Here is a 27022-nt window from a genome sequence, read left to right as displayed (position 1 = left end):
ATTATAAAAATAAAATTTTCAGTGCTTAGTTCGAAGCGAGACTTTGTTAGTTTGAACGAGACAGCAAACGGATGAAGAATGAAGCTTGACAGAATGATTTGTTCTATTGGTTTTTCCAAGTTTTGTTCAAACGAGAGACATCTAGAGAGCTCTATCATAAATTCCATTCTAAGCTTCGTTTGAACTGAAGACTTACAAAGAGCTCCGTCTTGAGTTCTGTTTGTATGGAAGACTTCCAACATCGACCCAGCTAAAGTAAAATGATCGTAAGTTTTGATTCCAAAATCCTATAAAGTCAAACTTGGTGTCTCTGGAAAGCTAATTCAAAATGATACAATTTTATATTTCATTAAAAATTTCTAATTCCAACGTTTAGAGGGTCCAAATGGGTTGTTAAGAGAAGTCTAAAAAACTGAATTGCTCGAAGCTACACCTGTTTGAATGGGAATCGTAAAATTGCACTTTTTAGACTACCAACTTTCAAAATTTAGGGTTACTTTCTCAAGTCGTTTAAAGGCATTTAGAGCACGAATTTGGTAAGGATTTGAGGCAATATTTCCAGAGAAAAAAGAGTTTTTTCTTGCATGTCCTAAGAGAGAGTCTATGTGTTTTTGTGTGCTTTCAATTGCTTCTCTCTTAGAGTCTTTGTTGTAAACAACAACCTTTCTCAACAACGAGAAACACCTATCAGAGTTCCGATAAAGGAGATCAAATTGAAGAATTGCTCAAAGGTTTCGGGAGAACTCCTATAGAAGCGGGCAAGCGGGTCACTTGTCTAATACAATGGTGTGTCAAGTACAAAGGTTTTGTATATGTGAACAACTTGTAATTTCTTATTCTTTTATAATGAATTGACTTTCTGAGTTTGGTTATCTCGAAGTGGTTTTACTTTTGAATAATTATTCAAAAGGTTTCTAGTTCATCACCAAAATCCTTGTGTTGATTGTGTGGTGATTGCTATTTTATGATTTTTTTTTTTAAATTTTTTTAGTAGTTATTTAGTTGTCATATATATATATATATATATATATATATATTTTGGGCGGGGGGAATTAAAACCTCCATCACTTATCCCCTCACTTTTGTGGTGTTTCTCTCTAATCTCTCACACACATTCTCACTATCTCTGGTGCTCTTTCTCTTTCCTCCAAGATGCCATGTTGCCACATGTACTTAACACTGCCAGCTTGCCTCCCTCAAACTCTTCAATGCGTTTTTCTTCCCACTCTCTCTCTCTCTCTCTCTCTCCCTAAACCATGTATTCACGCTTTTATCTAGGGCTGGCAAAACGGGTCCACGGGTCGACCCGTTTACGACCCGCGGGTACCCGCGACCCGTTTAGCCAAAACCCAAACACGACCCGTTTATTAAACGGGTCGGACCCCCCGACACGACACGAACCCGGGTATTTCACGGGTCACCCGACACGACCCGTGAGACCCGTTTAAACTAGCTGGTCGTGCCGGGTCAACACGACCCGACACGACCCGTTTACCCGTTTAACTTAAAAAATAATTTTTTTTTTTTGTTTTTAAATAAAATAATAATATTTTTAGCAATTATCTCTTAAAATTAAACTCCTAGCAGGCTAACCACACCAAATCACTTAATAGTTATAAGTTAATATGCTTTAGAGATAAAATAGGTTATAAACTTATAATGAACCTTGACAAATGTATCAACTATTAACTACTTGAAGCCTAAGTGCAAGCCAATTTTTCAGATATCAACAACCCACGTCCCTGACTCCCTGTGTACCTAGCTTGAACCTTCACAATTTTTTTTTTTCTTTGTTTCTATGTACAAAATAAACAAGGAAATCTAAACACCAAATGCTGATAATGTGATGATGATAAATTAGAGGTAAAGCATATGTGGTGCAAGTAGAGAGGCAGGTAAAGCTAAGTAACAGCTAGTTGAGATCAATATCAACCAGCTCTGGGCTTCCCCTTTCGGTCTGGTTGGCAACAAGCTCTATGCCCAGCTGCCCTTTATCTCCAGCACCAAATGCATATAGCTTTCCTGGTTCAGTAAGGGCAAAAGTGTGGGCGTTCCAGTATATGGAATTGGTGAGGCTGACCTGTACCACACGCTCATTTACTTGCTTCAATGATGTTACCAGCTCTGGGCTTAACACAATTGTCTAATCAAAAAAAAAAATAAAAAAAATAAAAAAAACTACATCATTACAAGTTTATAAATACAAAATGAGTTTTCATTTTTGCCACTTGTTGACTTGTTGTCCACTCTTGCATAGTTGAATACTTGAATGATCCACAAATATCCTCATTTTAACATGCTCCAAGTCCAGATGAACTTGAAATCTCACAGGAACTGATACTATCCAATGTCAGAGCATCCTCTTCTTCGTTATCCACCGTCATTAAAGCTTGTTATATATAAAAAAAATAAGAGAAATTAATATCATTAAAGTAAGATAAAAAAAATACAAGTAAATGAAAAAAATTAAATATGCAAATAACTAATATTATCTTGCTCTCCATATAACCAATCTCTAGTACAAATTAATGCCTAAACAATATCAGGTTTAAGTGAACTCCTATACTGATCAATCACACGTCCACCAACACTAAATGTGGATTCTGAAGCAACAGTCGAAATAGGAATACCCAAAATATCACGAGCCATGGCAGCTACTTCAGGATAACGAAATTCATTTCCTTTCCAAAATGAAAGGATATCAAATGTCGCATTCTTTTCCACATACTTGGGCTCATCCAAATAAAGTTCTAATTGAGTCTTGTTTGCATCAGAATCGACTCCATCAAATGCTAGAAATTCCTATATGAACAGAGAGAATATAAACATAAAATTAGTAAGTGATTATGAGTATATATATAATATACTAAGTTAGTAAGTTACTAACGAGCTAAGAAGCTTATGATATTATTCACCTTTTCCCAATCTGGGTCTTCTTGTGGCCGAACGACTGTGGAGCTTGAAGTTGTAGGAGTACTATACTTCATAAAAAGTTTGATTAACTTGTTAAAAACATTATTATACTCTACAGAATCAGCTCCATAAATCTTCGTATAATAGTACTTTACAAGGCGAAGCTTGTAACGAGGATCCAAGACAACTGCAATGGCCAATGCTACATTAAATTCTGACCAATATTTCTCAAATTTGGCGAGCATTTGATTTGCCATTAATCTCTTATACCCATCTCCGCCCACTTCTTGCCTCAAGTTCACATAAATCAATGCAACTACAGGAAAATATAAATTGGCTGTGGGATATTTGGTACCAGAAAAAGCACATGTAGCACGATAAAAGCAGCCCAAAAAAGTACTGATATCAATCACCCTTTCCCACTCAAGTGAACTAGGACAAAATTTATAATTTTTATCAGTCATCTCCAAATAAGCAAAAGCACGCCTATAGTGAATAGCACTCTCAAGCATAAGATATGTCGAATTCCATCTGTTGGCACATCTTGTCTTAACCCCTTGTTACTCTCCAATGACATTTGATTGACAGCATGAAGAAAACTTTGTTTTCTCACTTGTGATCCTCTAAAATACTTAACACTATCTCGAATATTTTGGATAGCATCAGCGATCTCTTTCAATCCATCTTGCACAATCAAATTAAGAATATGGGCACAACAACGCATATGAAACAACTCACCTTCACAAAGAAGGGCTTTCCTCATGTTTAATTTTTGTTTCAGTTTCTCAACACAACCATCATTTGCAGAAGCATTATCTAATGTTATAGAGAAAACATTTTTATCAATCCCCCACTCTTGTAGCAAACTATCTATCTTGTCAGCCAAAGAATCACCATTATGTGGTGGGGGCATAAATGAAAAACTTATCACCCTTTTAGATAATACCCAATTTTTGTCAATAAAATGAGCAGTGAGGCAAATATATCCATCAGTTTTCAAAGAAGTCCACAAATCAGATGTAAAACTAATCCTCCCAGGACAACCAGTTAACAAAGACTTAACCTTTTGTTTCTCCAACATATGCATCTTAACCAATTCTGCCTTAGCAGTATTTCTAGAGATTAATGGCACATCACTACGCAAGTATCTATGCATCTCTCTTACACCATCATATTCAACATATGAAAATGGCAAGTCATGCTTAATAATCGTAGCAACCAACAATTCTCTATATCTTTTATGATCAAATTTTGAAGTACTTACTGACAGAGTTCCTTGATCTCTAGATAGGAGCAATTGCTGAATATCATGATCATTTTTCCCCCCACAAGTCTTCATATGCTTCTGCAAATTTCCAGTTCCATGTGAACTGTTAGCTATATATTTATGATCACAAAACTTGCATTTTGCCCATATCCTTGAGTCATTTGCATCTTTAGAACGAATTTCATCAAAATGGGTCCAAACTACTGAGGTCCTCTTACGCTTCTTCTGGACCCTTTTGTTCGTCATCGGATTCGTATGAACAGAAGGATCTTCATCTCCTATTGTATTTATTTCAACCACATCATCATCGAATACAACCGAATCTTCGTTAATCACCTACACACATAATCGTTAGTAAGTTAGTTAAAGATAAGTTCAAAAGTAAGAATCAAACCAAATTTAGTAATGCTATCACAAAACTAGAATTAAGTAGGCATTAATTCTTTGTCATTCATCAAACATATGGTTTGTTGTCAAATTGTGTTTAGCATGGTGAAAGCATATCAAATATCCGAAGCCAAGCAGAAAAGTGCCTAATAAAAGATTATTTGGTAGGCTCTCTTACTTGAAGCTCCTCTATTTCTCCATTATAGGATAGGAAGAGATTTGAAAGGACTTGAGTGCCCAATGATCTTTTATATGATCCTGCATTATTCTTGATTTTTTTTATGATCTCAAAAAATTTAAGGCAAAAAGCTCTAGAGAATTTCTAAGTTGGGTATTATTAATGTTGGCATGAACAGGTCGATGAGCATAGTCGTACAACACCTAAGAAACGAGTTATAGTAGTGCCAAGTTTGGCATCAATTGAAGAGATGAGAGAACCTGACTTTGAAATGGACAAAGAAGCCAATACTTCAGAGAATAGATTGAAATGGACTCCCACAGAAAGCAAGATCCCACATCCAACAGTCTCACCTATACTTCAGAGAACTCCTTTTGCAGATGTCAATTGATATTGACTAGAAAAATGTTTAGTTAGAACTCTTAATGCAGGATGGGAAGGTAATCTAAGCAAATGGATAGATCAAGGTATGCTTCTTTGTATGTTAATCGTTAGTCAGGGTTGAGAGAGCAAGAGATTGAAGCTGACCCATGCCGCATTATCAACAATAAAGCTAAAAAAAAGAAATCAAAGCACAGATAAACAAGATGCCACTATCATTTACATCAACAATCCACAAAATCAGTGCAGATATTCAGATTTGAGAGCAAGAGATTGAAAAGAGAGATACGTAACATACCGGATGCGACATCGGCGGAAGAGAGAGCGGCGGTAGAGGAGTCTGATGACTGAAAGTGGAGGAGCGGCGAGAGAGAGAGACCGGCAGTGGCGTGGGCGGTGGGCGTGGGCGTGGGCGTGGGCGGTGAGCTCAGTGAGGGGAGGGCCGTGACTCGTGAGGCCGAGAGGGAGGAATGGGTATGGGTTATGGCCTAACCGGCAGTGGCGTGGGCGGTGGGCGTGGGCGGTGAGCTCAGTGAGGGGAGGGCCGTGACTCGTGAGGCCGAGAGGGAGGAATGGGTATGGGTTAATGGGTTATGGCCTAACCGGCAGTGGCGTGGGCGGTGGGCGGTGGGCGGTGGGCGGTGGGCGTGGGCGTGGGCGTGGGCAGTGAGCTCAGTGAGGGGAGGGCCGTGACTCGTGAGGGCCGTGAGGCTGAGAGGGAGGCCTATGGCTATGGGTTTCTTGATCTCGCGGCTGCTGGAGCTGGGCAGTGGGCAGGGGCTGCACCGAATAATTCTTTTAGGTTCAGGGAATCGTTTTTACTTTTTAGCCTTTTAGGTTTTTTACTTTAATTCTTTTAGGTTAAAAAAAAAAAAAAAAAAAAAAAGAAGAACAAACGGGTCTGGCGGGTCACCCGCGGGTCGACCCGTGACACGACCCGCCAGACACTCCTAAACGGGTCATAACGGGTCGACCCGTTTATGACCCAAACCCGTTTAAGGTAAACCCAAACCCGCTAATTTCGTGTCGGGTTCGCGGGTCGTGTCAAAATTGCCGGCCCTACTTTTATCTACCGCCAGCTCGCCTCCCTCGAACTCTTCAATGTGTTTTTCTTCCCTCTCTCTCTCTCTCTCTCTCTCTCATCCTACACCATGTATTCATGCTTTTATCTTTGAGTGAATGTGATGGATTTCGATTTAGGGTTTGAATTTGTTGAAGGCTCATTTGTAAAAAAAGTTCAATTTTTTTTTTCTTTAACATTCAACCCAAGTTTTATGTTTCTTTTTCCTCATACACTTTTATGGGAATGGGAATGCGGGTGGGATGGGATAGGATGGGGTGTGGGATGGGATGGGATGGGTGGCATTGATGGACGTGTACTTTCAATTGTTGTGCAAAACACAACATGATTGTGTTTTCCGATGACGTTAAGGGGTTTAAAAAGTGCTCAAATATTTACGGAGCATGTTTTGTGGCTAGATTTTTATAATATACACTAGAAGTATATATATATATTTTGGAATTGGGACTTTTTTTTTTGGGGGGGGAGGGGGGGGGTGGTTGTAAAATGTTTGTGTTACATTGTGGCAAAGGAAGTAGAACTTGAGTTTAGTATTTTGATATTTTGGCTTCCTTAGACTTGCATTTTGTCATGTAAACATAATGGATGTATAAGATACATATGTTGGTAGATTGTGACATTTTAGTCTTCGTTGAATTTAGTAAATCATGACTTTATTTTACAAAAAAACAGTTTTTTTTTTTTTAGTATTTTAATGTCAAGATATAATAGTATTATCTTAAGGTGTTTGTAAATGAGCATAGCACAATAGTGGTATGCATAGTCATTATAGTTCGAGTAATGCTAGAAGTTACTCTTGTGTTCCTTTTGTGTCACTCTAAAAATGATGTGGCTTCTAAAATCACCATTGGTTTTGTGATTGATTATAATTAAATTTTGATCAAATGGTGATTTTTAATGCCACCTCATTTATGGAGTATTGACACAAGAGGGGTACAAGAGTGACGCCTAGAATATCCCTTATAGTTCAACAAGGATGGAAACAATATATATATATATGATTGGGTTAAATGCACTTAAAGCCTTCTGAACTACCAATTATTTTCAAAAAAGTCTCACACACAAAAAGGTGTGACACCTAGATACATCATACTACTATTTTGTGGCAAAAAATCTATTTTGTTAGCTTGATCGTTAGAGTGATTAGAAAAACCAAATTTGACCAAAACCTTTTGAAAATACCTTCACTTTGACAAAAAACCAAATTTGCCATTTATAATTATTAGGGGTGTCAAGGCAGTTACGGTTAGCGGTTATTGGCAATAACCGCTAACCGTAACCGTCTTAGCGGTTAATAGATTTCACTAACCGCAACCGCTAACCGCCTAGCGGTTAACAGTTTCGGTTAACCACCGGTTAGCGGTTAGTGTAATAGATAACCGCACGCTAACCGCTTTTTCAAAATTGGGCTTTATGGGCTTTTTTTTTTTTTTTTTTTTTTTTTAGTGTCTTCTTGGGCCCAATTGCTATAAAAAGCGCCCATATTGAAAAATCAAAAATATTTGACCCAAAATTTACATTTACTTGTACTTTAAAAAAATTTCCTTAAATATTAAATCATAACCGATTAACTTTTTTTTTTAAAAAAAATATATCATATAAAAGAAAAAAAAAATTCAACACAACATATAAAAAAATGTTAAGAATTCAGACAAATGTCACAACATATAATGATAATACATTACTATTTAAAATGTGTTTATAAGTAACACATTGGTCATTGTTTAATCCAATGTCAATTACTTAATTTGATATTATACGAGTCATATTATCATTGTACATTAATAATATGATTTACTTGAAGTCTTGAATAAAGTATTTGAATTGTCATTGAATCATATGATTAAGTATTGATATTATACATTTATATTATTTATATGCATATGTAGACTTATATAGACTTATAACATATATAGACTTATAAGTTTATAACATACATTGAAAATAAGTCTCTAGATATTTAATTGTTGTATTACTATGAATTGGTATACTTATGAGTTATGCCATATTATATATGTATAATTTGTTATTATATAATCAAATGATTTAATGATCAATTGATCATGTGATATAATCATATAAATTAGGGTTAATAACTTTTTTAGTACCTTAATTTTCACTTTTTTATTTTTTCCTCCATAAGTTTTAAAACATGACAAATTTAGTACCCAACCTATGAGAAAAGACAAAATCAATACCTCCGTTAGTTCCGTCAGTCCCATTTAACAGATTTTCCACGTGTCGCTTTCAAAATATGCCACGTGTCTTAGAAAGTAAAAATAATTAATAATAATAATAATAAATAATTAAATAATAATAAAATAAACTAGCTGGACAATGGGCGTGCTCCGGCGTGAACTAGCCAGACGGCGCCACCATGGCCATACGTGGGTCATTTTCTGCTTCTCCGCCTCTCTCTCTCTCGCCTCACTGTCTCTGTCCCTCTCCCAGCTCTCTCTCTCTCTTCCTTCAGGTAAGTTTAAGAGGAACCAGATGCTGAGGACATGTATGGTATTGATCTTGATTTCCCCTTACCGTAAGTGCAGACAATACCCAAACCGTAAGTTTGGATGAATCTTCTTCTTCCTCATTCCATGCTAGTGCAGACAATACCCAAACCAGCATTCCAACTTGGCCATTTGGGTTTGCAGAATCATTTTCGTAGAAGCTTTTGTAGAATCAAAAGTTTGCAGAATCATTTTCATTCTCATCCAAACAAGTACACAACCAACCAAACGACCCACAAATCTTTAACCACCAATAAGCCAATTTTCCAAGAAAACCCAACATATTCTCAAATCTCAATTCAGCCACCTACCGAGAACTACCTAGAATTCAGCCATGGCAGAGAACATAAAATCAAACCCAAAGTTTAATCAACAACAAACTCAATCTTCGATACCCATTCGGCCAAGAATACCAAGAAGATCAACAAAGCACCCAAAACACTAAGAAACAGAGCAAATCAACCCCTTAGAAACCAACCGGCCAAAACACCACAAAAAAAAAAAATTGGACAAAACCCAACCCAGAAAATCAAACAAAAATAACCCAAAATCAAACCTCAACTTCAACCGGCTAAGACCCGCCTAGGTTACCGGCGTGGATGAGAGAGAAAGAGGTGACCCACCGATGTTTTCCATCCTATGTCAATCCAGTGGGTACGGGTTTGGCCGGTTGGGTGATGGGTTTTCCGGTTGCGTTCGCGGTATCCGGTAGCCGGCCGTCTCCCCGTCGGTGAGGGGGAGAGGGAAGAGGAAAGAGAGACGAACAAAGATGAAGAAGGCAGCTGATCGTGTTTTTTTTTTTTAGTTTTTATTATTATTATTATTATTATTAATTATTTTTACTTTTTAGGACACGTGACATATTTTGAAAGCGACACGTGAAAATTCCGTTAAATGGGACTGACGGAACTAACGGAGGTATTAATTTTGTCTTTTCCCATAGGTTGAGTACTAAATTTGTCATGTTTTAAAACTTATGGGAGAAAAAATAAAAAAGTGAAAATTGAGGTACCAAAAAAGTAATTAACCCTATAAATTATAGTGATAATATATTAATACTCAAATTGTGATTTAATTATTTTTTAAAAAAAATTGTGATTTAATAATCAGGTGATTATATGATATAATCATATAAATTATAGTGATAATATATTAATACTCAAATTGTGATTTAATTATTTTTTAAAAAAATTGTGATTTAATGATCAAGTGATTATGTTATATGTATAAATATTTTTATAATTATAATTATAAAATTATATTATATAAAAAGGCGGTTAGCGGTTAGCAGTTACGGTTAGTAAACTCAATAACCGCTAACCGCTAACCGCTAGGCGGTTATAGCGGTTAGGCGGTTAGCGGTTAATATGGTTAAGCGGTTAGCGATTATAGCGGTTAGCAGGCGGTTTTTAACTGCCCGCATTGACACCCCTAATAATTATTAATTAATAAAAATATGAAATAAACAGTTTAAGGTGGCTAAGCCACCTCCGCCAATAGGGTTGTGTTGGAGTTCGTGGCTCATTAATTCCAGTGGAAGGCTAAGTAGACGGGAGTGGAGTATAGCGAAGTTCACGGAGCGAGGTTCCCTTAATACGTCCGTACAACTAGGGTTTAGGGTTTTTCCTATATATATGTTATGATGTAACCCTGAATCATTAAGAGTAAAATACAGCAGCCTCTTTGTGGATGTAGGCATATTGTCGAACCACGTTAAATCTGTATTTTGACTCTCTTTCTTAATCTCTGTCTCTTTTCGATTTTATATTATTCATCAATTATTGTGCATGGTAACAACAATTGGTAACAAAGCCTAATCCTACGATGGCTGGGGATGGAACATCTTCTGTGACGTTCGACGTGATGAAGTTTGATGGATCCGGTAATTTCGAGTTATGGCAGAGACGTATTAAGGATTTGTTGGTGCAACAAGAGATGGTGAAGGTGTTGTATAGGACGAAACCAGAAGGTTTGGTGGATATAGATTGGAAGGAACTTGAGGCTAAAGCGGTGGCTACTATTCGGCTTTGTCTAGGAGATGACGTGATGTATCACGCCATGGACGAAGAATCTCCGGTGGTAGTTTGGGCGAAACTGGAAAGCCGGTATATGTCAAAGTTGTTGTCGAACAAGCTCTATCTAAAGCAGCGGTTGTACAACTTGAAGATGGCAGAGGGCTCGGATCTGAGCCAATACATCAACGTGTTCAATCAGATAATTGGAGATATGAAGAGGGTTGATGTGAAGTTCTAAGACGAAGACAAGGCGTTGATGCTATTGAATTCACTCCCAATTTCTTCTTCGTATGAGAATCTTGTTACAATTCTAACATGGGGGAATGAGTCCTTGGAGTTACAGGACGTTACAAGAGCTCTGTTGGTGTTTCATCAAAGGAAGAAAAACATTGATCATAACTCTCATGGGGAAGGGCTAGTTGTAAAGGGTAACTATGAGCGTGGAAGAAGCAGTAACAAGGGTGATTCGAAAGACAAGAATTCTCAGTTAAAGTTTAGGAGGAAGAAGGACATCAACTGTTACAAGTGCGAGAAGAAAGGGCACATGGAGCGGGACTGTCCAGATTGGAAGAAGAAAAAAGATGACGAGAATGAAGGTTCCTCAAAATCTGTGAATGTAGTGGATGACAATTCAGACAATGCTGATGGTAATATGCTTTCTATTGCATCTAATTCAGAGCATCCTGTGGATTCTTGGTTTTTGGACTCAGCATGCTCGTTTCACGTGACATCGAACATAGATTGGTTTGACACCTACAGGTCAGTTAATTATGGTATAGTTACTATGGGTAATGGTGCACATTGCCAAATTACTAGCATAGGTAATAGTAGAGTTAAGATGTTTGATGGTGTGGTTAGAAGGTTATGTGATATTAAACATGTACTAGAAGTGGAAGAGAATTTGATTTCATTAGGCACCTTAGACTCAAACGGTTATGGTTATAAGTCTGAAGGTGGAGTAATGAATGTGACTAAGTGTGCGATGGTAGTGATGAAGGGGTAGAAAAGTTTAAAGAATATCTATAAAGTGTTGGGAAGTATAGTTATAGGTGGAATCGCCTCTGTGGAGTCTGAGTCTGATTGTACTGTTTTGTGGCATAGTCATATGAGTGAGCGGGGCATGTTGGAGCTTCATAAGAGAAATTGGTTGAAGTGGAAAACTAGACTGGAAAGAAGGTTAAGTGTCTCACGACAAATAATGGCATTGAGTATACAAACGACATGTTCAGAGATTTCTATGAGCAGCATGGTATAAAGAGACATTTCACAGTACGCAAGACACCACAGCAAAATCGTGTGGCGGAAAGGATGAATAGGTCTATTGCAGAGAGAGCACGATGTCTCAGGTTGAATATTGAACTTGCAAAGGTTTTCTGGGCATATACAGTAAGTATGGCATGCTGTTTGATCAACAGGTCACCAAGGGTAGCACTAGATGGAAAAGGTGAAGAGGAGGTGTGGACAGGTAATGAGGTAGATTACTCTAGATTGAGAGTATTTGGTTGTCCAGCCTATGTGCACATACCTAGTGAAGAAAGATCGAAGCTTGATCCAAAGTCTAGATAGTGTGTCTTTCTCGGATACGAGAAAGGGGTCAAGGGCTACAAGTTTTGGGATCCGAAGGCAAACAAGGTGATGATCAGTAAAGACATGGTATTTGAAGAAAATTCCATGCTGAAAAGTACTCAGGATGAAAAGCAGCAGGGGCCAGAAAGTAGTAGCAGTGATAAGCAGGTGGTGCAAGTGGAGTTAGAGACTCCCGTGCAGGAGAACACTTCTCAGGGTACAAAGACCTCTACTTTAGGAATTGAGCAGCATCACAATATAGCCACAGACAGACCTAGAATATTACATATTTGAACCCTCTAATTTGCATTTACTCAGTCTTTAGCTTTATTATTTTCTAATGTTTTTATTAGTTTTGGTGCTTTAGAGTTTTGCAAGTTGCAAAGGGAAAACTGCGGTATTATTGTGAAAGATGCAAAAAAATTAGAAAAATGCATTTTTGGGAAGTTGGGATCGAGCGCACAGCACCACGTTTGAGGGCATTTGCGCTCAAGCCTAGCACTAAATGCTCGAGCACACGTCCACATAAGCCCAAGCGTGCAGCTCCCATGTGCTATGCTGCAGGAGTCCTGAAGCACGCCCGACTAAGCTCGAGCGCACCTAGTGTGCGATCGAGTGCACTAGGGTTGACCTGGTAGCGCCAAAACCCTAGGATTTTTAGTATTTATACTATTCTTTTCTCTTGTAAAAACACGTTGGGAGGCGCCGTTGAGAAGATATTTTCGACTTGTTGTCGTTCTTGAGCTCATCGTACGTTTCTCTTTGTAAGTTTATGCTTTTAGATGTTTTCAATTGAATCTAGTATGTTGTTTTTAGTCATGAGAGGCTAAAATCTACAACTAAGGTTGAAGATGAAGCCTCACCTTTGATAAACCATTACATTCTCATTGTTTTGTTCGTACAATTCTGATTTTAATGTATTCAATGTTTCATTTCAATTCAGTTATAAGATTAGATGCTTTTAATTGACTGTTTGATCATTAACTTTGCAAAAAATTGGATATTCGATGTGTTTCATCCGACGGATACATCGAATCATTCGATTGAAATCGGATATCCATTGTGATTTATTTATCAAACGGATACATTGGATGATTTGATTTCAATTGGGTATTCATTGTGGTTTGTCAATTGTTTGGATTCATCGGATGTTTTAATATATATTTTTGGGCTTTATTGTTTGTCGATTGTATGAACAAAATACGAGAATGTAAGGTTTTGATTTGTTTCTGTGTTTTTAGCTAACAATAATAATAATAATAGAAAAGAGTGTTTTTGGTGTATTTTCGTTTCTGTTTCAGTCTTCGCCAGAGAAACCCAATCCTTGTCAAGTCGCTCGAGTGCACTTCAACACACTCGAGCGCACTCGAGCACTTGGGCAGCAAGCGAGTCGCACCTGCGCTCAAGCGCACTACACACTCATGCTCAAGTGCATACCATTGCCGCTCAAGCGCACCAGTGCAGCAGCAGCATACCTGACAGACCAGAGCACGCCTACTCTCGATCACTCCTCACTTGCGCTCGAGCGCATCTCTGAAGACAGCATCAATAGACTGGTAGCAGCTAAGTTGAAATTTTTTGCAAATTCTTTTTGGTCCATTTGGTTAGTATTTAGTATTTTTTTTTATTTTTTATTTTTTATTTTATTTATTTTATTTTTTTATCTTCTTATTTTTGTAATTATTTTGTTTTTTTTTTTTTTTTGTTTTTTTTTTTCCTGTTATATGCTTGGTCGGAGATCCTTAAACTTAGAATTGATACCCTTAGACCCCGATATAGAAAGAACTCTTAAGAAAAGTTGTAGAACACTTGCTGAGTTAGAGACTGTTGAGATTGGAGACCAACCTGTACCGGAGAATGTGGACCTCACTAGATCTCTGAGAGTTTTGTTCGCACCCATTGCGACAAACTAGCCTTCGTGTATAGTTTTTCCCCCAACCAATGCCACCCACTTTGAGCTAAAACCTCATATCATCCAAGTCTTATCTTCATTCCATGGTATAGTGTTTGAAAATCCATATAGTCATGTGAAGAAATTCCATGACATATGTGCCACACTCAAATTCTAGAACTTTTCTAAAGAGTCAGTTAATCTGAGGCTATTCCCTTTCTCTCTTCATGATAAAGCTAAGGCATGGTTGGATTCTAACATGCTCGGATCCATAACATCATGGAAATACTGTTGAACAAGTTTTACAATAAATTTTTCCCGATGTCCAAAGTCAATGAATGCCGAAAGGAAATTAGTTCCTTCACTCAGGAGGAGGACGAGAAGTTTTCCGATAGTTGGGAGTGATTCAAGGAGTTGTTGATAAAATGCTCTCCACATGGATATGAGAAATGGAGGTTCGTTCAGTTTTTCTACCAAGGATTGACTCAATCCAACGGTAGTATGATCGAGTCTATGAATGAGGGAGCATTCTTAAGTTTGACGGGAGATGAAGCTTACAAGTCTTTGGATAAGTTGTTTGACAACTCGTAGCAGTGGGATTTTTCAAGTTGTCGGGATAGATCTACCCGTGCACCCAAGAAAAGAGGTATCTATGAGGTGAAGGAAGATACTGATTCGAGGATGAAGATAGAGGCTCTCACCAAGAAGGTCGACGCTCTTGCAGTGAGTCAGTCCATCAATCCTGCCAACACATTCAATGTTGATAGTTGTTCCATCTATGCTAGTCCTTTGCACTTAGCACACAATTGTCCATCTTCATTGGCTTTTGCCCAGTGCCCAATGGAACAAGTGAACGCTTTCATGATTACCAGAAGCAAGCAAGTGGACCTTATTCGGAGATTTACAATCCAGGGTGACAGAACTACCCTAATTTCACATGGAAGCAAAACCAACCAATGAATTAGGGAGGGCCCCTCATCATGCCCAAAATCAATATCGTCCCAAATTTCTTCCACCAGTTCAAAATCATGGTCGCTCGGCTCACCTAGCGCCACCTCCTGCATCTTTGTCATAATTATTTATGGAGGACATAACGAAGGCATTCATACAATCAAACAGCTAGACCTTACAGCAGCTCAAGAATTTTACTATGGCCAATAGCCAAGCCATAAATGAAGTGAAGAACGCCACCATGGTTAACACCCAAGCAATTGCTAAGATGGAGAGTCAGATTGGATAGATAGCCAATCACTTAGGTGAAAGAGAAAATGGAAAGTTTCCTAGTCAGCCCATGCCCAACCTAAAAGGACAATATATTGTCGGAAATTCTTCAAATCCTATGCATGGGCAGGAACATGTGCAAGCGATTGTCACACTGAGGTTTGGGAGACAAGTGGGGAATCAAATGGTTCTGCCTTAAGAGAACCATGTTGTGCCTCAAGGGCAAGAGAGTGGCAACAATGAGGAAAAAGATGTTGAGCCATCTAGAGCCGCACCCACTTTTGAGGATCCTCCAAGGTCATTTGTGCCTAAAGCGCCTTACCCTGAAAGATTACAAGCGCCTAAGAAAAGAGGAAAATTTGAGGACATTCTGGAGGTGTTCAAGCAAGTCCAAATCAATATCCCATTTCTAGACGCCGTCCAGCAAGTGCCATCATATGCCAAGTTCTTAAAGGACTTGATCATTGTCAAGAGGAGGACGAATCTCCCAAAGAAGGCATTTTTTACCGAGCAAGTTAGCTCAATCCTACAATGTAAGCTAACCATCAAGTACAAGGACCCTGGATGTCCTACTATCTCTTGCCTGATAGGAGTTAGTCGGATTGAGAGGGCTCTATTGGATCTTGGAGCAAGTGTGAATCTCCTTCCCTATTTAGTCTACATGCAATTGGGATTAGGAGAGTTGTAGCCCACTTCCATGACGCTTCAATTGGCTGACAGGTCAGTCAAGATTCCTAGGGGAATCATAGAGGATGTATTGATCAAGGTGGATAAGTTCTAATTTCTTATGGACTTTATTGTGTTGGATATGGAGCTGGTTCAGAATGTTGGGATTCAAATACCAGTGATTCTACGGAGACCATTTTTAGCTATTGCTAACGCCCTGATCAATTGTAGGACGGGGGTGATGAAAATCTCCTTTGGAAACATGACAATGGAGTTGAATATCTTTGATATCAGCAAGTAGCCACTGGAATATGATGAGGTTAGACACATATGCTTGATAGAGGATATTATTGAGGAGACTATAAGTGAATCAAGCAAAGAGGACCCCTTGGAAGCATGCCTTGCTTAGTTTGGAGATGATTGGGATTTAGACCGGTTACTTGAGAAAACAGATGAGATTTTGGAGTCTGCTCCAGTGATGAGCAGTGAGGAGGGGGAGACAACAGTACCAGAACCCCCCAAGAAGGAACTTAAGCCTTTACCGGACACTCGCAAGTATAAGTTCCTACGTCCAGCAGAGTCTTTGCTTGTGATTATAGCTTCAGATTTGGTGGATGCTCAAGAGGAAAAGTTGTTCGATGTTTTGAGAGAGCACAAGGAAACTATTGGCTGGACCATTGATGATATAAAAGGAATCAGCCCCTCGGTGGTAATGCACAAGATACATTTGGAGAAGAATGCCAAGCCATCGAGGGAGCCATAGAGGAGGCTGAACCCAGCTATGCAGGAAGTTGTGAGAGCAGAAGTGATCAAGTTGTTGGATGTAGGTATCATCTATCCAATATCTGATAGCAAGTGGGTAAGCTCGATTTATGTAGTGCCTAAGCGGGCTGGGTTGACGGTAGTGAAAAACAAGGATAACGAGTTGGTCCCAACTCGTATTCAATCTAGATGGAGAGTTTGTATAGACTACCGCAAGCTGAATGCCACCATGAGGAAGGACCATTTCCTTCTCCCATTCATTGACAAGATGGTGGAGCGCTTGGTTGGGCACAAGTATTACTACTTCTTGGGTGGTTATTTTGGATATAATTAGGTCCTTTTGGAACCCTAAGATTAGGAGAAGACGACATTCACCTGTCATTTTGGGACGTTCGCCTGCCGTCGCATAACCTTTGGGTTATGCAATGCACCCGCCACTTTTCAACGGTGCATGATCAGCATATTCTCTGATATGATAGAACTTTTTTTGGAGATTTTCATGGACGACTCCTCCGTCTTCGGTTCATCTTTTGAGGAGTGTCTGCACCGCCTCACTTTGGTTTTAGTGCGGTGCAAGGAGAAGAACCTGGTGCTAAATTGAGAGAAATGCCATTTTATGGTAAAGCAAAGCATTGTACTGGGGCACGTCATCTCTCATCGTGGGATTGAGGTTGACAAAACGAAGGTGGATCTGATCTCCAACCTTCCACCCCCACGCACAATGAAGGATGTTCGTTCTTTTCTGGGCCATGCAGGATTCTACAGGCGATTCATTTAGGATTTTAGTAAGATCGCAGGCCCTTGTGCAAGTTGTTGGTGAAAGAGACCCCGATTGTATTTGATGAGGACTGTAAGCAAGCATTCGGGGCTCTGAAGAAAATTTTGATGTCCACACCCATTATTCAGCCACCCAACTGGGGTGTGTCATTTGAGATCATGTGTGATGCTTTAGATTATGCTATTAGAGCTGTTTTGGGGTAACATGTTGATAAACTTCCCCATGTCATCTACTACTATGCGAGCAGAACATTAAACGATGCGCAACTCAACTACTCTACTACATAGGAGTTGTTGGCAGTTGTTTTTGCATTAGAGAAGTTCAGATCCTACTTGTTAGGATCTAAAGGCCTTATCTACTCAGATCACGCAGCATTGACATATCTTTTCTCCAAAAAAGATGCTAAATCTCTTCTCATCTGGTGGATCATTTGTCTAGGTTGACTATGGTTTTCACCGAAGACGCCATCCCCATTTCTGAGTCCTTTCTTGATGAGCAATTGATGCACATTGTTCACAATCCCGCACCATTGTTTGCTAATACAATGAACCATCTCGTCACCAGCCAAATGCCTTTGCCTTGGGGGTGACAAGATAAGTCCAAATTTTTAGCCATGGTGAAGTACTTTTTCTGGGACGATCCATATCTTTTCAAGTATTGTCCCGATCAGATCATTAGGAGGTGTATACCTAAGCATGACCAATCAAATGTCATATCCTTTTGTCACGATCATGCCTGTGGAGCCCATTTCAGTGCACGAAAGACCACTGCAAAGATTTTGTAGTGCGAATTTTATTGACCTACCTTGTTCCGAGACTCACACTTACTGTACCTCTTGTGAGCGTTGCCAGAAGCTAGGGAGTTGGAGCTTATCGTACAGCTTTCAAGACCCCGATTAGCATGTCTCCATATCGTCTTGTGTACAGCAAATCATGTCATCTTCCGGTGGAGTTGGAGCATAGAGCATTTTGGGCCATCAAGCAGCTGAATTTCAATCTTATAACGGCTGGCTCACAAAGGAAGCTCCAACACGATGAATTAGAGGAGCTGAGAAATGATGTATATGATTGTGCAAGGTGGTATAAGGAAAAAATGAAGAAGGCTCACGACCAGAGAATTTTGAGATGATCCTTTGAATCTAGTGAGAAAGTCCTTCTTTACAATTCACGTCTGCATCTTTTCCCAGGCAATCTGAAATCTTGATGGACAAACTCATTTATTATTCGATCAGTTTTTCCTCATGGGGCCATTGAGATTGAGGATCCAAAAAATGGTAACACATTTAAGGTAAATGGACAAAGGCTAAAACCATTTTTGGAGTTGAAGAGTCCAGATATTGAGATGACACTGTTGGAGGATCCTAGTTATCTGGAGAGATTGTCGTCTATTGTGGAGAGTTTGGTTGAAGACTGTAAACTTAGCGCTTGTGAGAGGCAACCACCATTCTTTTATTCCTTGTCATTTGATTTTGTTGGTTTGTTTTTTTTTTCTTTTTGTTGTATTTTTTCAGGACAAGTGTCTGTTATTCAAGTTTGAGGAAACGTTCTCTTATGTGACGCCTGACATGTGCCACGCATTTCGGTATTGTATTTGTGGTCACATTGGAGACAATGTGTCACTTTAGTTTGGGGGTGGGGAAGACATTTCTGCCTGTTTCCTGTTATTTTTATGTTGTTAAGAAAAAGAAAAAAAAAAAAAAGTTGTGCTATGTTGTTGATTTGAGCATAAGTTACACCTTAACTGTGGTTTACATGTCATTGGTTTGTCTAACATTTGGAACACAACATGTCATTAGAAATCTGAGCTTTTGACTCATTTTTTTGGATTAAGGAGACTTCACAAGTCCAAGTTTATCATCACAAGCACATTAGTATAGAGTTTGTGAAGTATAAGATTTGAATTGATTAGGGTGTATTTTGAGATTTGTAGGTTGAGTTGTTGATGAAACCTGGGCTTGAAAATAGATTAAAAAAAAAAGATCGGTTTGAGCTACTAATTGAGTAACCGGACCTGATGCCTCATTAAGCATTGAATGTTAGCATAAAAAACTGAGAAATCTAAATTGGTTGTTTGTTTGGCTAGTTTGGTTTCATAGCCTTTTTGACTTGAGTAATTAAGCCCTTAGAGATGTTTCTACATCTAGTGCCCTAAAACCATCTAGTTTGGGAGTCACTGGCCTAACACTTGTTACATAGGTCAATTAGAAAGTTTAAGGGAGTCGAGTATTACCCAGCCTACACAAAGAATGCCTATCTTGATTGAAGCCTCGGTTGTTTTCATCTGAGTGAAGTCTTATGAATTTTGAGGTACACCAAACTTTGAGAAAAAAATTGAAGCCTTATGATTGTATGTTAGTCGCACTTTGCACTTATCGGAACATGTGTTGTCTCAAATTTCTATCTATGAGTTGAATGATTTTTGGATATCTTGATGATGTGATTGTGGTGTTCACTGTGTTAAATCTGCTCATGATGTAAGAACCATGTGTTTGTGTGGATGTTCATGTTTGTCAATAACATAGTGCTAAAAATGTTTGTAGATATCATTGCTATTAAGCCCTCACGAGACTTCACTCGTCCTCTAGGGATGCCTAGGGGTTTAAAAGGCTTGTTGCATATGTTAAATGCAATCGTTTCTCCCACAACAGCGGACTTATGTGTCATGTTTTGATTTTGATTTTGATTTTGTTTTGCTAAGGGACTAGAAAAAAATGTAAGTTTGAGGGTATTTGAGGAATGCCAAATGTTGCATATTTGGACTTCTTAATTTGCATTTAGTAAGCCTTTAGCTTTATTATTTTTTGATGTTTTTATTAGTTTTGGTGTCTTAGTGTTTTGCAGGTTGCTAAGGGAAAACTGCGATATTATTTTGAAAGATGCAAAGAAATTGGAAAAATGCATTTCTGGGAAGTTGGGATAGAGCACACAGCACCACGCTTGAGCGCACGTCCATATTAGCCCAAACGCGCAGCGCCCATGTGCTACGCTGCAGGAGCCTTGATGCACGCCCGAGTACGCTCGAGTGCACCTAGTGTGCGATAGAGCGTACTAAGGCTGACCTGGCAGCGCTGAAACCCTAGGATTTTTACTATTTATATTATTTTTTTCTCTTGTAAAAACACGTTGGGAGGCACCGTTGAGGGGATATTTTCGACCTGTTGTAGTTCTTGAGCTCGTCGTATGTTTCTCTTTGTAAGTTTATGCTTTTAGATGTTTTCAATTGAATCTAGTATGTTGTTTTTAATCATGAGAGGCTAAAATCTTCAACTAAGGTTGAAGATGAAGCCTCACCATTGATAAACCATTACATTCTCATCGTTTTGTTCGTACAATTATGATTTTAATATATTTAATGTTTCATTTCAATTCAGTTATATGATGAGTTCATTTTCATTTCGGCAAAAAACTTTAGATAAGATAACAAAGCGAAACTAAGATATGATCCCGAAGAACCTAGCCTTTTTTCACATATCCTAAAAGATAACAGTTAGGACCCCTTCCCTATGAGATTTGTACAAGCTCCACAATACATCAACAACGTGGCTCAATGTAATTTGCACGATTTTGAGAAGACAGTCATTTACCGGTCATGAACATGAAATTTGTATTGTATTTATTCCTATTGTGTAGACTAGTATAGTCATTTGTTTAGTCATGAGAATATTTGAGGTATGTCATTGTTAGATTTTATTTATACATACTATGGAAAAAGAATAAATCTATTATTGAAATATACTAACAATTTGATCACATGCATCAGAAGATGGATACTTGAAATCTCGGCACCAATCATTGCAGGCAAGCTGTGTTGATGGTTGAGTACGTTATAGACTTGATCAAAGATGGGCCACACATGCACTACAATCATCGGGTCCATTGGGATTATGGCATTAGCCATGACTGTTATCCAAGCAAGTTGTTAAGGTGGGTCGTTACTGATATCACACGCTAATTACTCCTTAGCTTAGAGGAATAGAAACCAGTGACAGGATCTACCTATACATTAACCTGAATAAAACAAAAAGGAGCAAGGACATTTGTTAACAACAGTTTCCTAGTACCTATCAAGAATTCATTTAAGAAGTTGAGCAACATATCATATATGAAAAGAAGATATGCACAAGGAAACTAAATTATACTGAAAATGCACAACCATATGCTCTTACGTGCTGCCAAGATTACCATGTCACAAACAGCAATGGGAAATATATGCTCATTCTAAAAATTTAAAAATAGCTTTTTTACAAAACATTATTGATAACTAGTCGTTTTCAAGGTATCTAGAAGGGATCGAGTCACTGGCATCTGTTCCAAAAGCCTCACAAAATGCAACTACGAACCATAAATCAAATCTTGAAGCACACAATTTAAACAGGGGATTTTTATAGCTCAAGGATGATTTGGTACAAATTAAACACAGAGAGAGAGAGAGCATACTTCTGCATTAATCTCAGCTTGATTACACATCAACGTTGATATCAGCAATAATTTTGATGATTTCTACCAGTAATCCAGGTCTATCTGCTGTCTCTATACAAAGTAAGCTGTAAATTGGAGAGAAAAATACATAATAAGATGATAGATCAATGCAAACATTCTTTGCAAACAAGTATCAAACTTCATTCAGAATATGACCACCCAAAAGGTTGGATCCTTCGAAGGTAGAACCACAAGAGAAACACAAAAATCTTTTATGTTTTATGAGAAAGGAATACGATAGAATAATTGAATAGGACTGCTAATTAGTCTGCATATAAGAAAAATCTTTCAATGGAAAGCCTGCTGTGCAGATGAGCACACCATTATGCAATTGGAATTCCTTTCAGGTTGTAATTAAAAAAAAAAAAATTGTAATTGGGTTTAATTGTGTTACATTAACCATTCATACTTGTCTAATCTTTTTAATATGAAACTTAAATTCTTTTCCACCCATGTGTTTAAACTCAACAAAATCCAATAAACACATGTTGCATTTAGTGCCCTCAAAGAATCCAGTTGTGGAATAATTGAACTATTAAACTTGCATATTAATGTGAAATCAATATTCACTTTCAATTCTTAAAAAGCAAGATGAAGAGGAACACAGGACAATATAAGATCTATTTCCCGACTTGCCAACTTATTGCAGAGTGTTTCAAATCTTAAATCCATGTATGTTAGTGCTTTAATTGTTTCAGCATATGATTGAAAATCAGAAATTCTCCAAAATATCAAAACCCTTGAGAGTGAAAATCAGAAATTCTCCAAAATATCATTGGCATTTTAACATTGGTATAGGTGTTTCTATATTCTATGCCTAAAGAAGTCAAAGATGCAGCAAATTCTAAAATAAATTCCACTATCAGAAAAAAGAGAGAAAGTTATACCAAGTCTCTTGTTTGTCTCTACCTTCTTAGAAATAAGTGGGTATAACCAGTCAAAATTTGTCACTTGGAAGAAGTGAGATTGTCATATCCAAACAGATTCTAGAAATCTCCACCTGATTCCCATAACCAACTTCATGAATTGCTGCTTTCAATCAGAAAACCAAATAATAAATTCAACAATAACTCAAAAATTTCCAATGAAAATAGCAAAAGTGTAAATTTCATCCATTGATGGAACTACTTGCAGTTAGGCTCCAACAGCAATAATAATGAAAAGCGTGTTCCCAAATTGTGCAATATGATCTACAATTGATATTGAGAAAATCGTAATAGAGTAGTTCATAATTTATATTGAAGTTTTGTAAAAATTTGGGATGGGATTGACTTCCCTGATCTATTATAAGTCTTTTACGTAATGCTACCATTTGCAGAATTTATATTTCAAACGGAAACGCAAGAAAAAATTAAAAAAGAAAACAATACTAGAAATCCCAATGAAGTGAAAGATTGGAAACAATACTGGAAATGTTAGAGCTTTGCACAAATCTGATTGTCAGACATGTCTGAAGAAGCATCTATACTTTAAATCCAACTTCTCTTTGTCCACCTTGAGCCTCTGCTTCTCATCACGAAGCATATTCTTCTCAGCCTGCACAAGAAAAGGGAAATGCAGATGAAGCAGCAGTTTCTAAATGAAGTACATCCTCCAAACATATAAAAGAAAGTTGTTACTCTGAAAAAATCCCACCTTCAATTCTCTAATCTTCATTTTCAAATCCTCATTTGATTCATTTAGCTTCTGAGCTTCACTTTGTAACTGGGTCACCACTCACATAGCATCACTTAAAGTGGCAGCCTTGTCAGTTTTGGCCGGCCTTCCAGGCTCCAGGATAGAATCCTCCTTCTCTTACAACGGTATGCATGATAACCCTGCATCTTCATTTTCTGAAGTTAAAATCTTCATTAATAACACAATACAAGAGAAAGCGATACAGTCCAAACACCCACTAGTAAGCATACTTACATTTTCCTTTTTTTTTTTCTTTTTCTTTTTGTTACACACTAATAGCTGTCTAAAGAGTAATGCTATTTTACTTAATTGTTGCTCAATTGAATTAGTTTACTTTTATCATCAAGAAACTTTAGGAGAATATTTGTATCATCCATTCTACCGGCTTAAGAAATAGTTATTTACTAAATTACTATGTAGGAACAGGAATCAACCTTAAGTAGACTGCTATCAAAGGATCCGCATAACCAACCCTTATGATAGCTTCACCCATTTCACAGTACATTCTGGAATACCAAAAGAGAGGCCCATCTTTCTGCCATCTTCTTCTTCTTCTTGTGCCTACTTCAAACAAGTCAGTAACAAGACTCAATAGCTTAGCCAGTTCTAGGCAACAGGCAAAGGGGAGAACCAATAGTACTCTGGTATCAATACTCTACCACAGGAAGGAATTGAGCAAACTGGTCCAACAGGCTGAATTTTCAAGCACTGCCTACACAATATTTCAGCCGTAGCTTCCCTGCAAATAAATATTGATACTAAAGATATTATCTATGTACAATCAAGCAAACAATATAAGGGCAAACTTACATATCCATTAAATTTCACTGACTTTATCATGGCAGAATCTGCATGTAAATAACTTGCCAGAGCAATCAGCAGAGAACATTCAAGTAAATCTTCATAATTTGAAATTTCACCAGTTGTTGCTCCAACATTCAAGTATCTCATTCCATCCAGCCTTGAAAGTGAGATTACTATGATCCAGGCTTTCATAGGCATCAGTGCCTAATATTAAATTTCTACCACATTAAAAAAAAAAAAAAAAAAAAAAAAATCATCTGAATCTTCAACACACTGAAAAGCCTATTTAGATATAACAAAACCATGAAAATAAATTCCAAAGAATATATGGAAAGGCAGCACTAACAATAAATACATAAACAGAGTGGTTGGCTAACATGATATTCAGTTCCAGTCAAGCAACCAATTACACTTGAAGACAAGTAAGCATTCCATGTAGACCCGGCCAGAAAAAGAGTGTGACCAGTGTAGAATCGGAATCAAGAGCTGCATCAGAGAGCTCTACAAGTTGGAACAGATAACAAGCAAATCACACGCTTTCCAAACAACCATTAGCTTAAATTATTAATAACTGATAATGAACCTGGCATATACATATTCTGAAGAAAACACCTCGCTTCTTCGTCACTAAATGATCTTACCAACCATGGTAAGAAGCATTCAATCAATTTCAAGGGCATCATAAATAAGCTTCAATACAGAAGTTCTCACTGTCTTTTGGGGTAAAAATGCTTTCAAGCAAGTGAAAGAACCTGTGGATGCAAAATACATGTTAGATGGCTTTTAAGGACAGCTAGGATTCTTGATCATGTCTTTCAAGTTCCAAATGCTGATAAAAGGTGCTCAACAAATTGTAGGCAGAATACTATTTTAAAAGGCAAAATATGGTTACTTGAATGTCCCTTTTTCACAGACTCAGCCCATTGTCATGCTTACAACATTTACTCACCCAATCTTCCTCATCATGGAAGTCCTCAGTATATTGTCCATTGTTTTGTGTACAAGTGAGGCTGACATATCTGAGCAAATTGCATAAATCCCCCAATGAACATCCATTTCATGAATTGATGCTTTTCTATGCATATCTCTCTGACCATCAAAAAACCGAATAATAAACTCAACAATAACTAAAAAATTTCCAATGAAAACAGTAAAAAGGTAAAATCATTCAATGAACAGAGAGAGTTGCAGCTAGACAACAATAATAATAAAAAGAATTTGTCTAAATCTACATTTGATTATGAGAAACCCAGAGGAGTTATGCAAATTTATTTTTTTGAGTTTTTATGAAAATTTGGGATGGGAAAGACTTTCCTGGTCTATCAGTAATCTTTTACTCAATATGTGATACTACCATTTGTAGAATATAAATTTCAAATGGAAATGCAAGAAACGTTTAAAAAACGAAAAAGAAACAAGATATTATGCACGCAGGAATGCCATTGAAGTGAAAGATAGGAAACAATACTGAAAATTTGAGAGCTTTGTGCAAATCTGATTCTCGGCAAGGTCTGAAAATGTGTTTGAATATAGTAACTCCTAACATATATATATTGATAAATATTGTTGTATATATCAAAAAGCGCAAATTTATAAGGGGTGCACCCAACTACACAGGAAGTATTACAAGAGCGCACCTAAGAGCACCCAAAAAAAACCCCTAAGCTCACAAGGAGCACCCAAAGAAACCCAAGACAGACCCACCTAACGACCCTCAAAATCAAACACCCACGAAAGGCCACATCCCAACAAAAAGGGAAAGATCCGGCTCCTCTCCAGTCCATTTTGGGCTGGATAGGAGCCAATTAAGAGTGACGATCTCAAAAAAAGAGATCCTCACCCTTAACTGCCTCCTATCCAGTCCAAAATGGACTGGAGAGGAGCCAGATCCACAAAAAGACCCGACAAGAATAATGCTACAAAACAGTATTCTTGCCCATCCTACCCCGAGGAGGCCCGCTGGCAACACCATAATTAATGGAGCTTCAAACACTAGTTGTGCATGTCCAGATTTAAATATCAAAATCGTGCTTCTAATCCAAACAAAGCTATCAAACACATTTTAAAAATCAAATAGAAATCCGGAAAAATACCCAAACGACTCTCGAGGGGGCACCACTTCCAGCTCTACCTCTTTCCCAGGGTTTCCTTCAAAAGGGAAAAAAAGAAGAGCTTCATTTTAAAGCTCCCTTCTTGGCCTCTGTTGTGAAGTGAGACTTTTTCGATCGACGAAGGAGCGAGTTGAGTGACATGGAGCACCATTTTCACAAACACCTCCTGATCCACTCCAAGTCTCGTATCTACTGCTTCAGCTTTCAGCACCTTGTGATCTTTGAGAAGATCACTTAAAAGATCAATCCTTAAGATGATATTCCAGGGATCATATAGATTTTGCTTATTTTTTCCATCTCAAATTCCCGGCTTCTCAACTTAATGCGTAGCTGGAGAGT

The 27022-nt window shown here is 37.9% G+C and overlaps 1 long non-coding RNA gene and 1 pseudogene across 2 annotated transcripts; both read right to left on the bottom strand.

Annotated features, from left to right (window-relative positions):
* LOC148585801 (protein trichome birefringence-like 43) overlaps nt 1–27022 on the bottom strand; it is a 70651-nt pseudogene that overhangs the window by 2528 nt on the left and 41101 nt on the right.
* LOC148585805 (uncharacterized) lies at nt 24209–26754 on the bottom strand. Of its 2 annotated transcripts, XR_015912097.1 has the most exons (6): nt 26666–26754; nt 25522–25661; nt 25156–25324; nt 24919–25058; nt 24579–24776; nt 24209–24329 (listed from the first exon to the last, which is right to left on the bottom strand). It is a non-coding gene; the product is annotated as an uncharacterized LOC148585805 (long non-coding RNA). The 2 variants fall into 2 exon arrangements; XR_015912096.1 differs by lacking the exon at nt 26666–26754 and having other exon boundaries at nt 25522–25821.

This window comes from Corylus avellana, chromosome 5, assembly GCF_965113065.1.
Source record: "Corylus avellana chromosome 5, dhCorAvel1.hap1.2, whole genome shotgun sequence".
NCBI lineage: Eukaryota > Viridiplantae > Streptophyta > Magnoliopsida > Fagales > Betulaceae > Corylus > Corylus avellana.
Note: the sequence above shows the minus strand (reverse complement) of the source record. Positions and strands in the feature narration are given on the sequence as shown.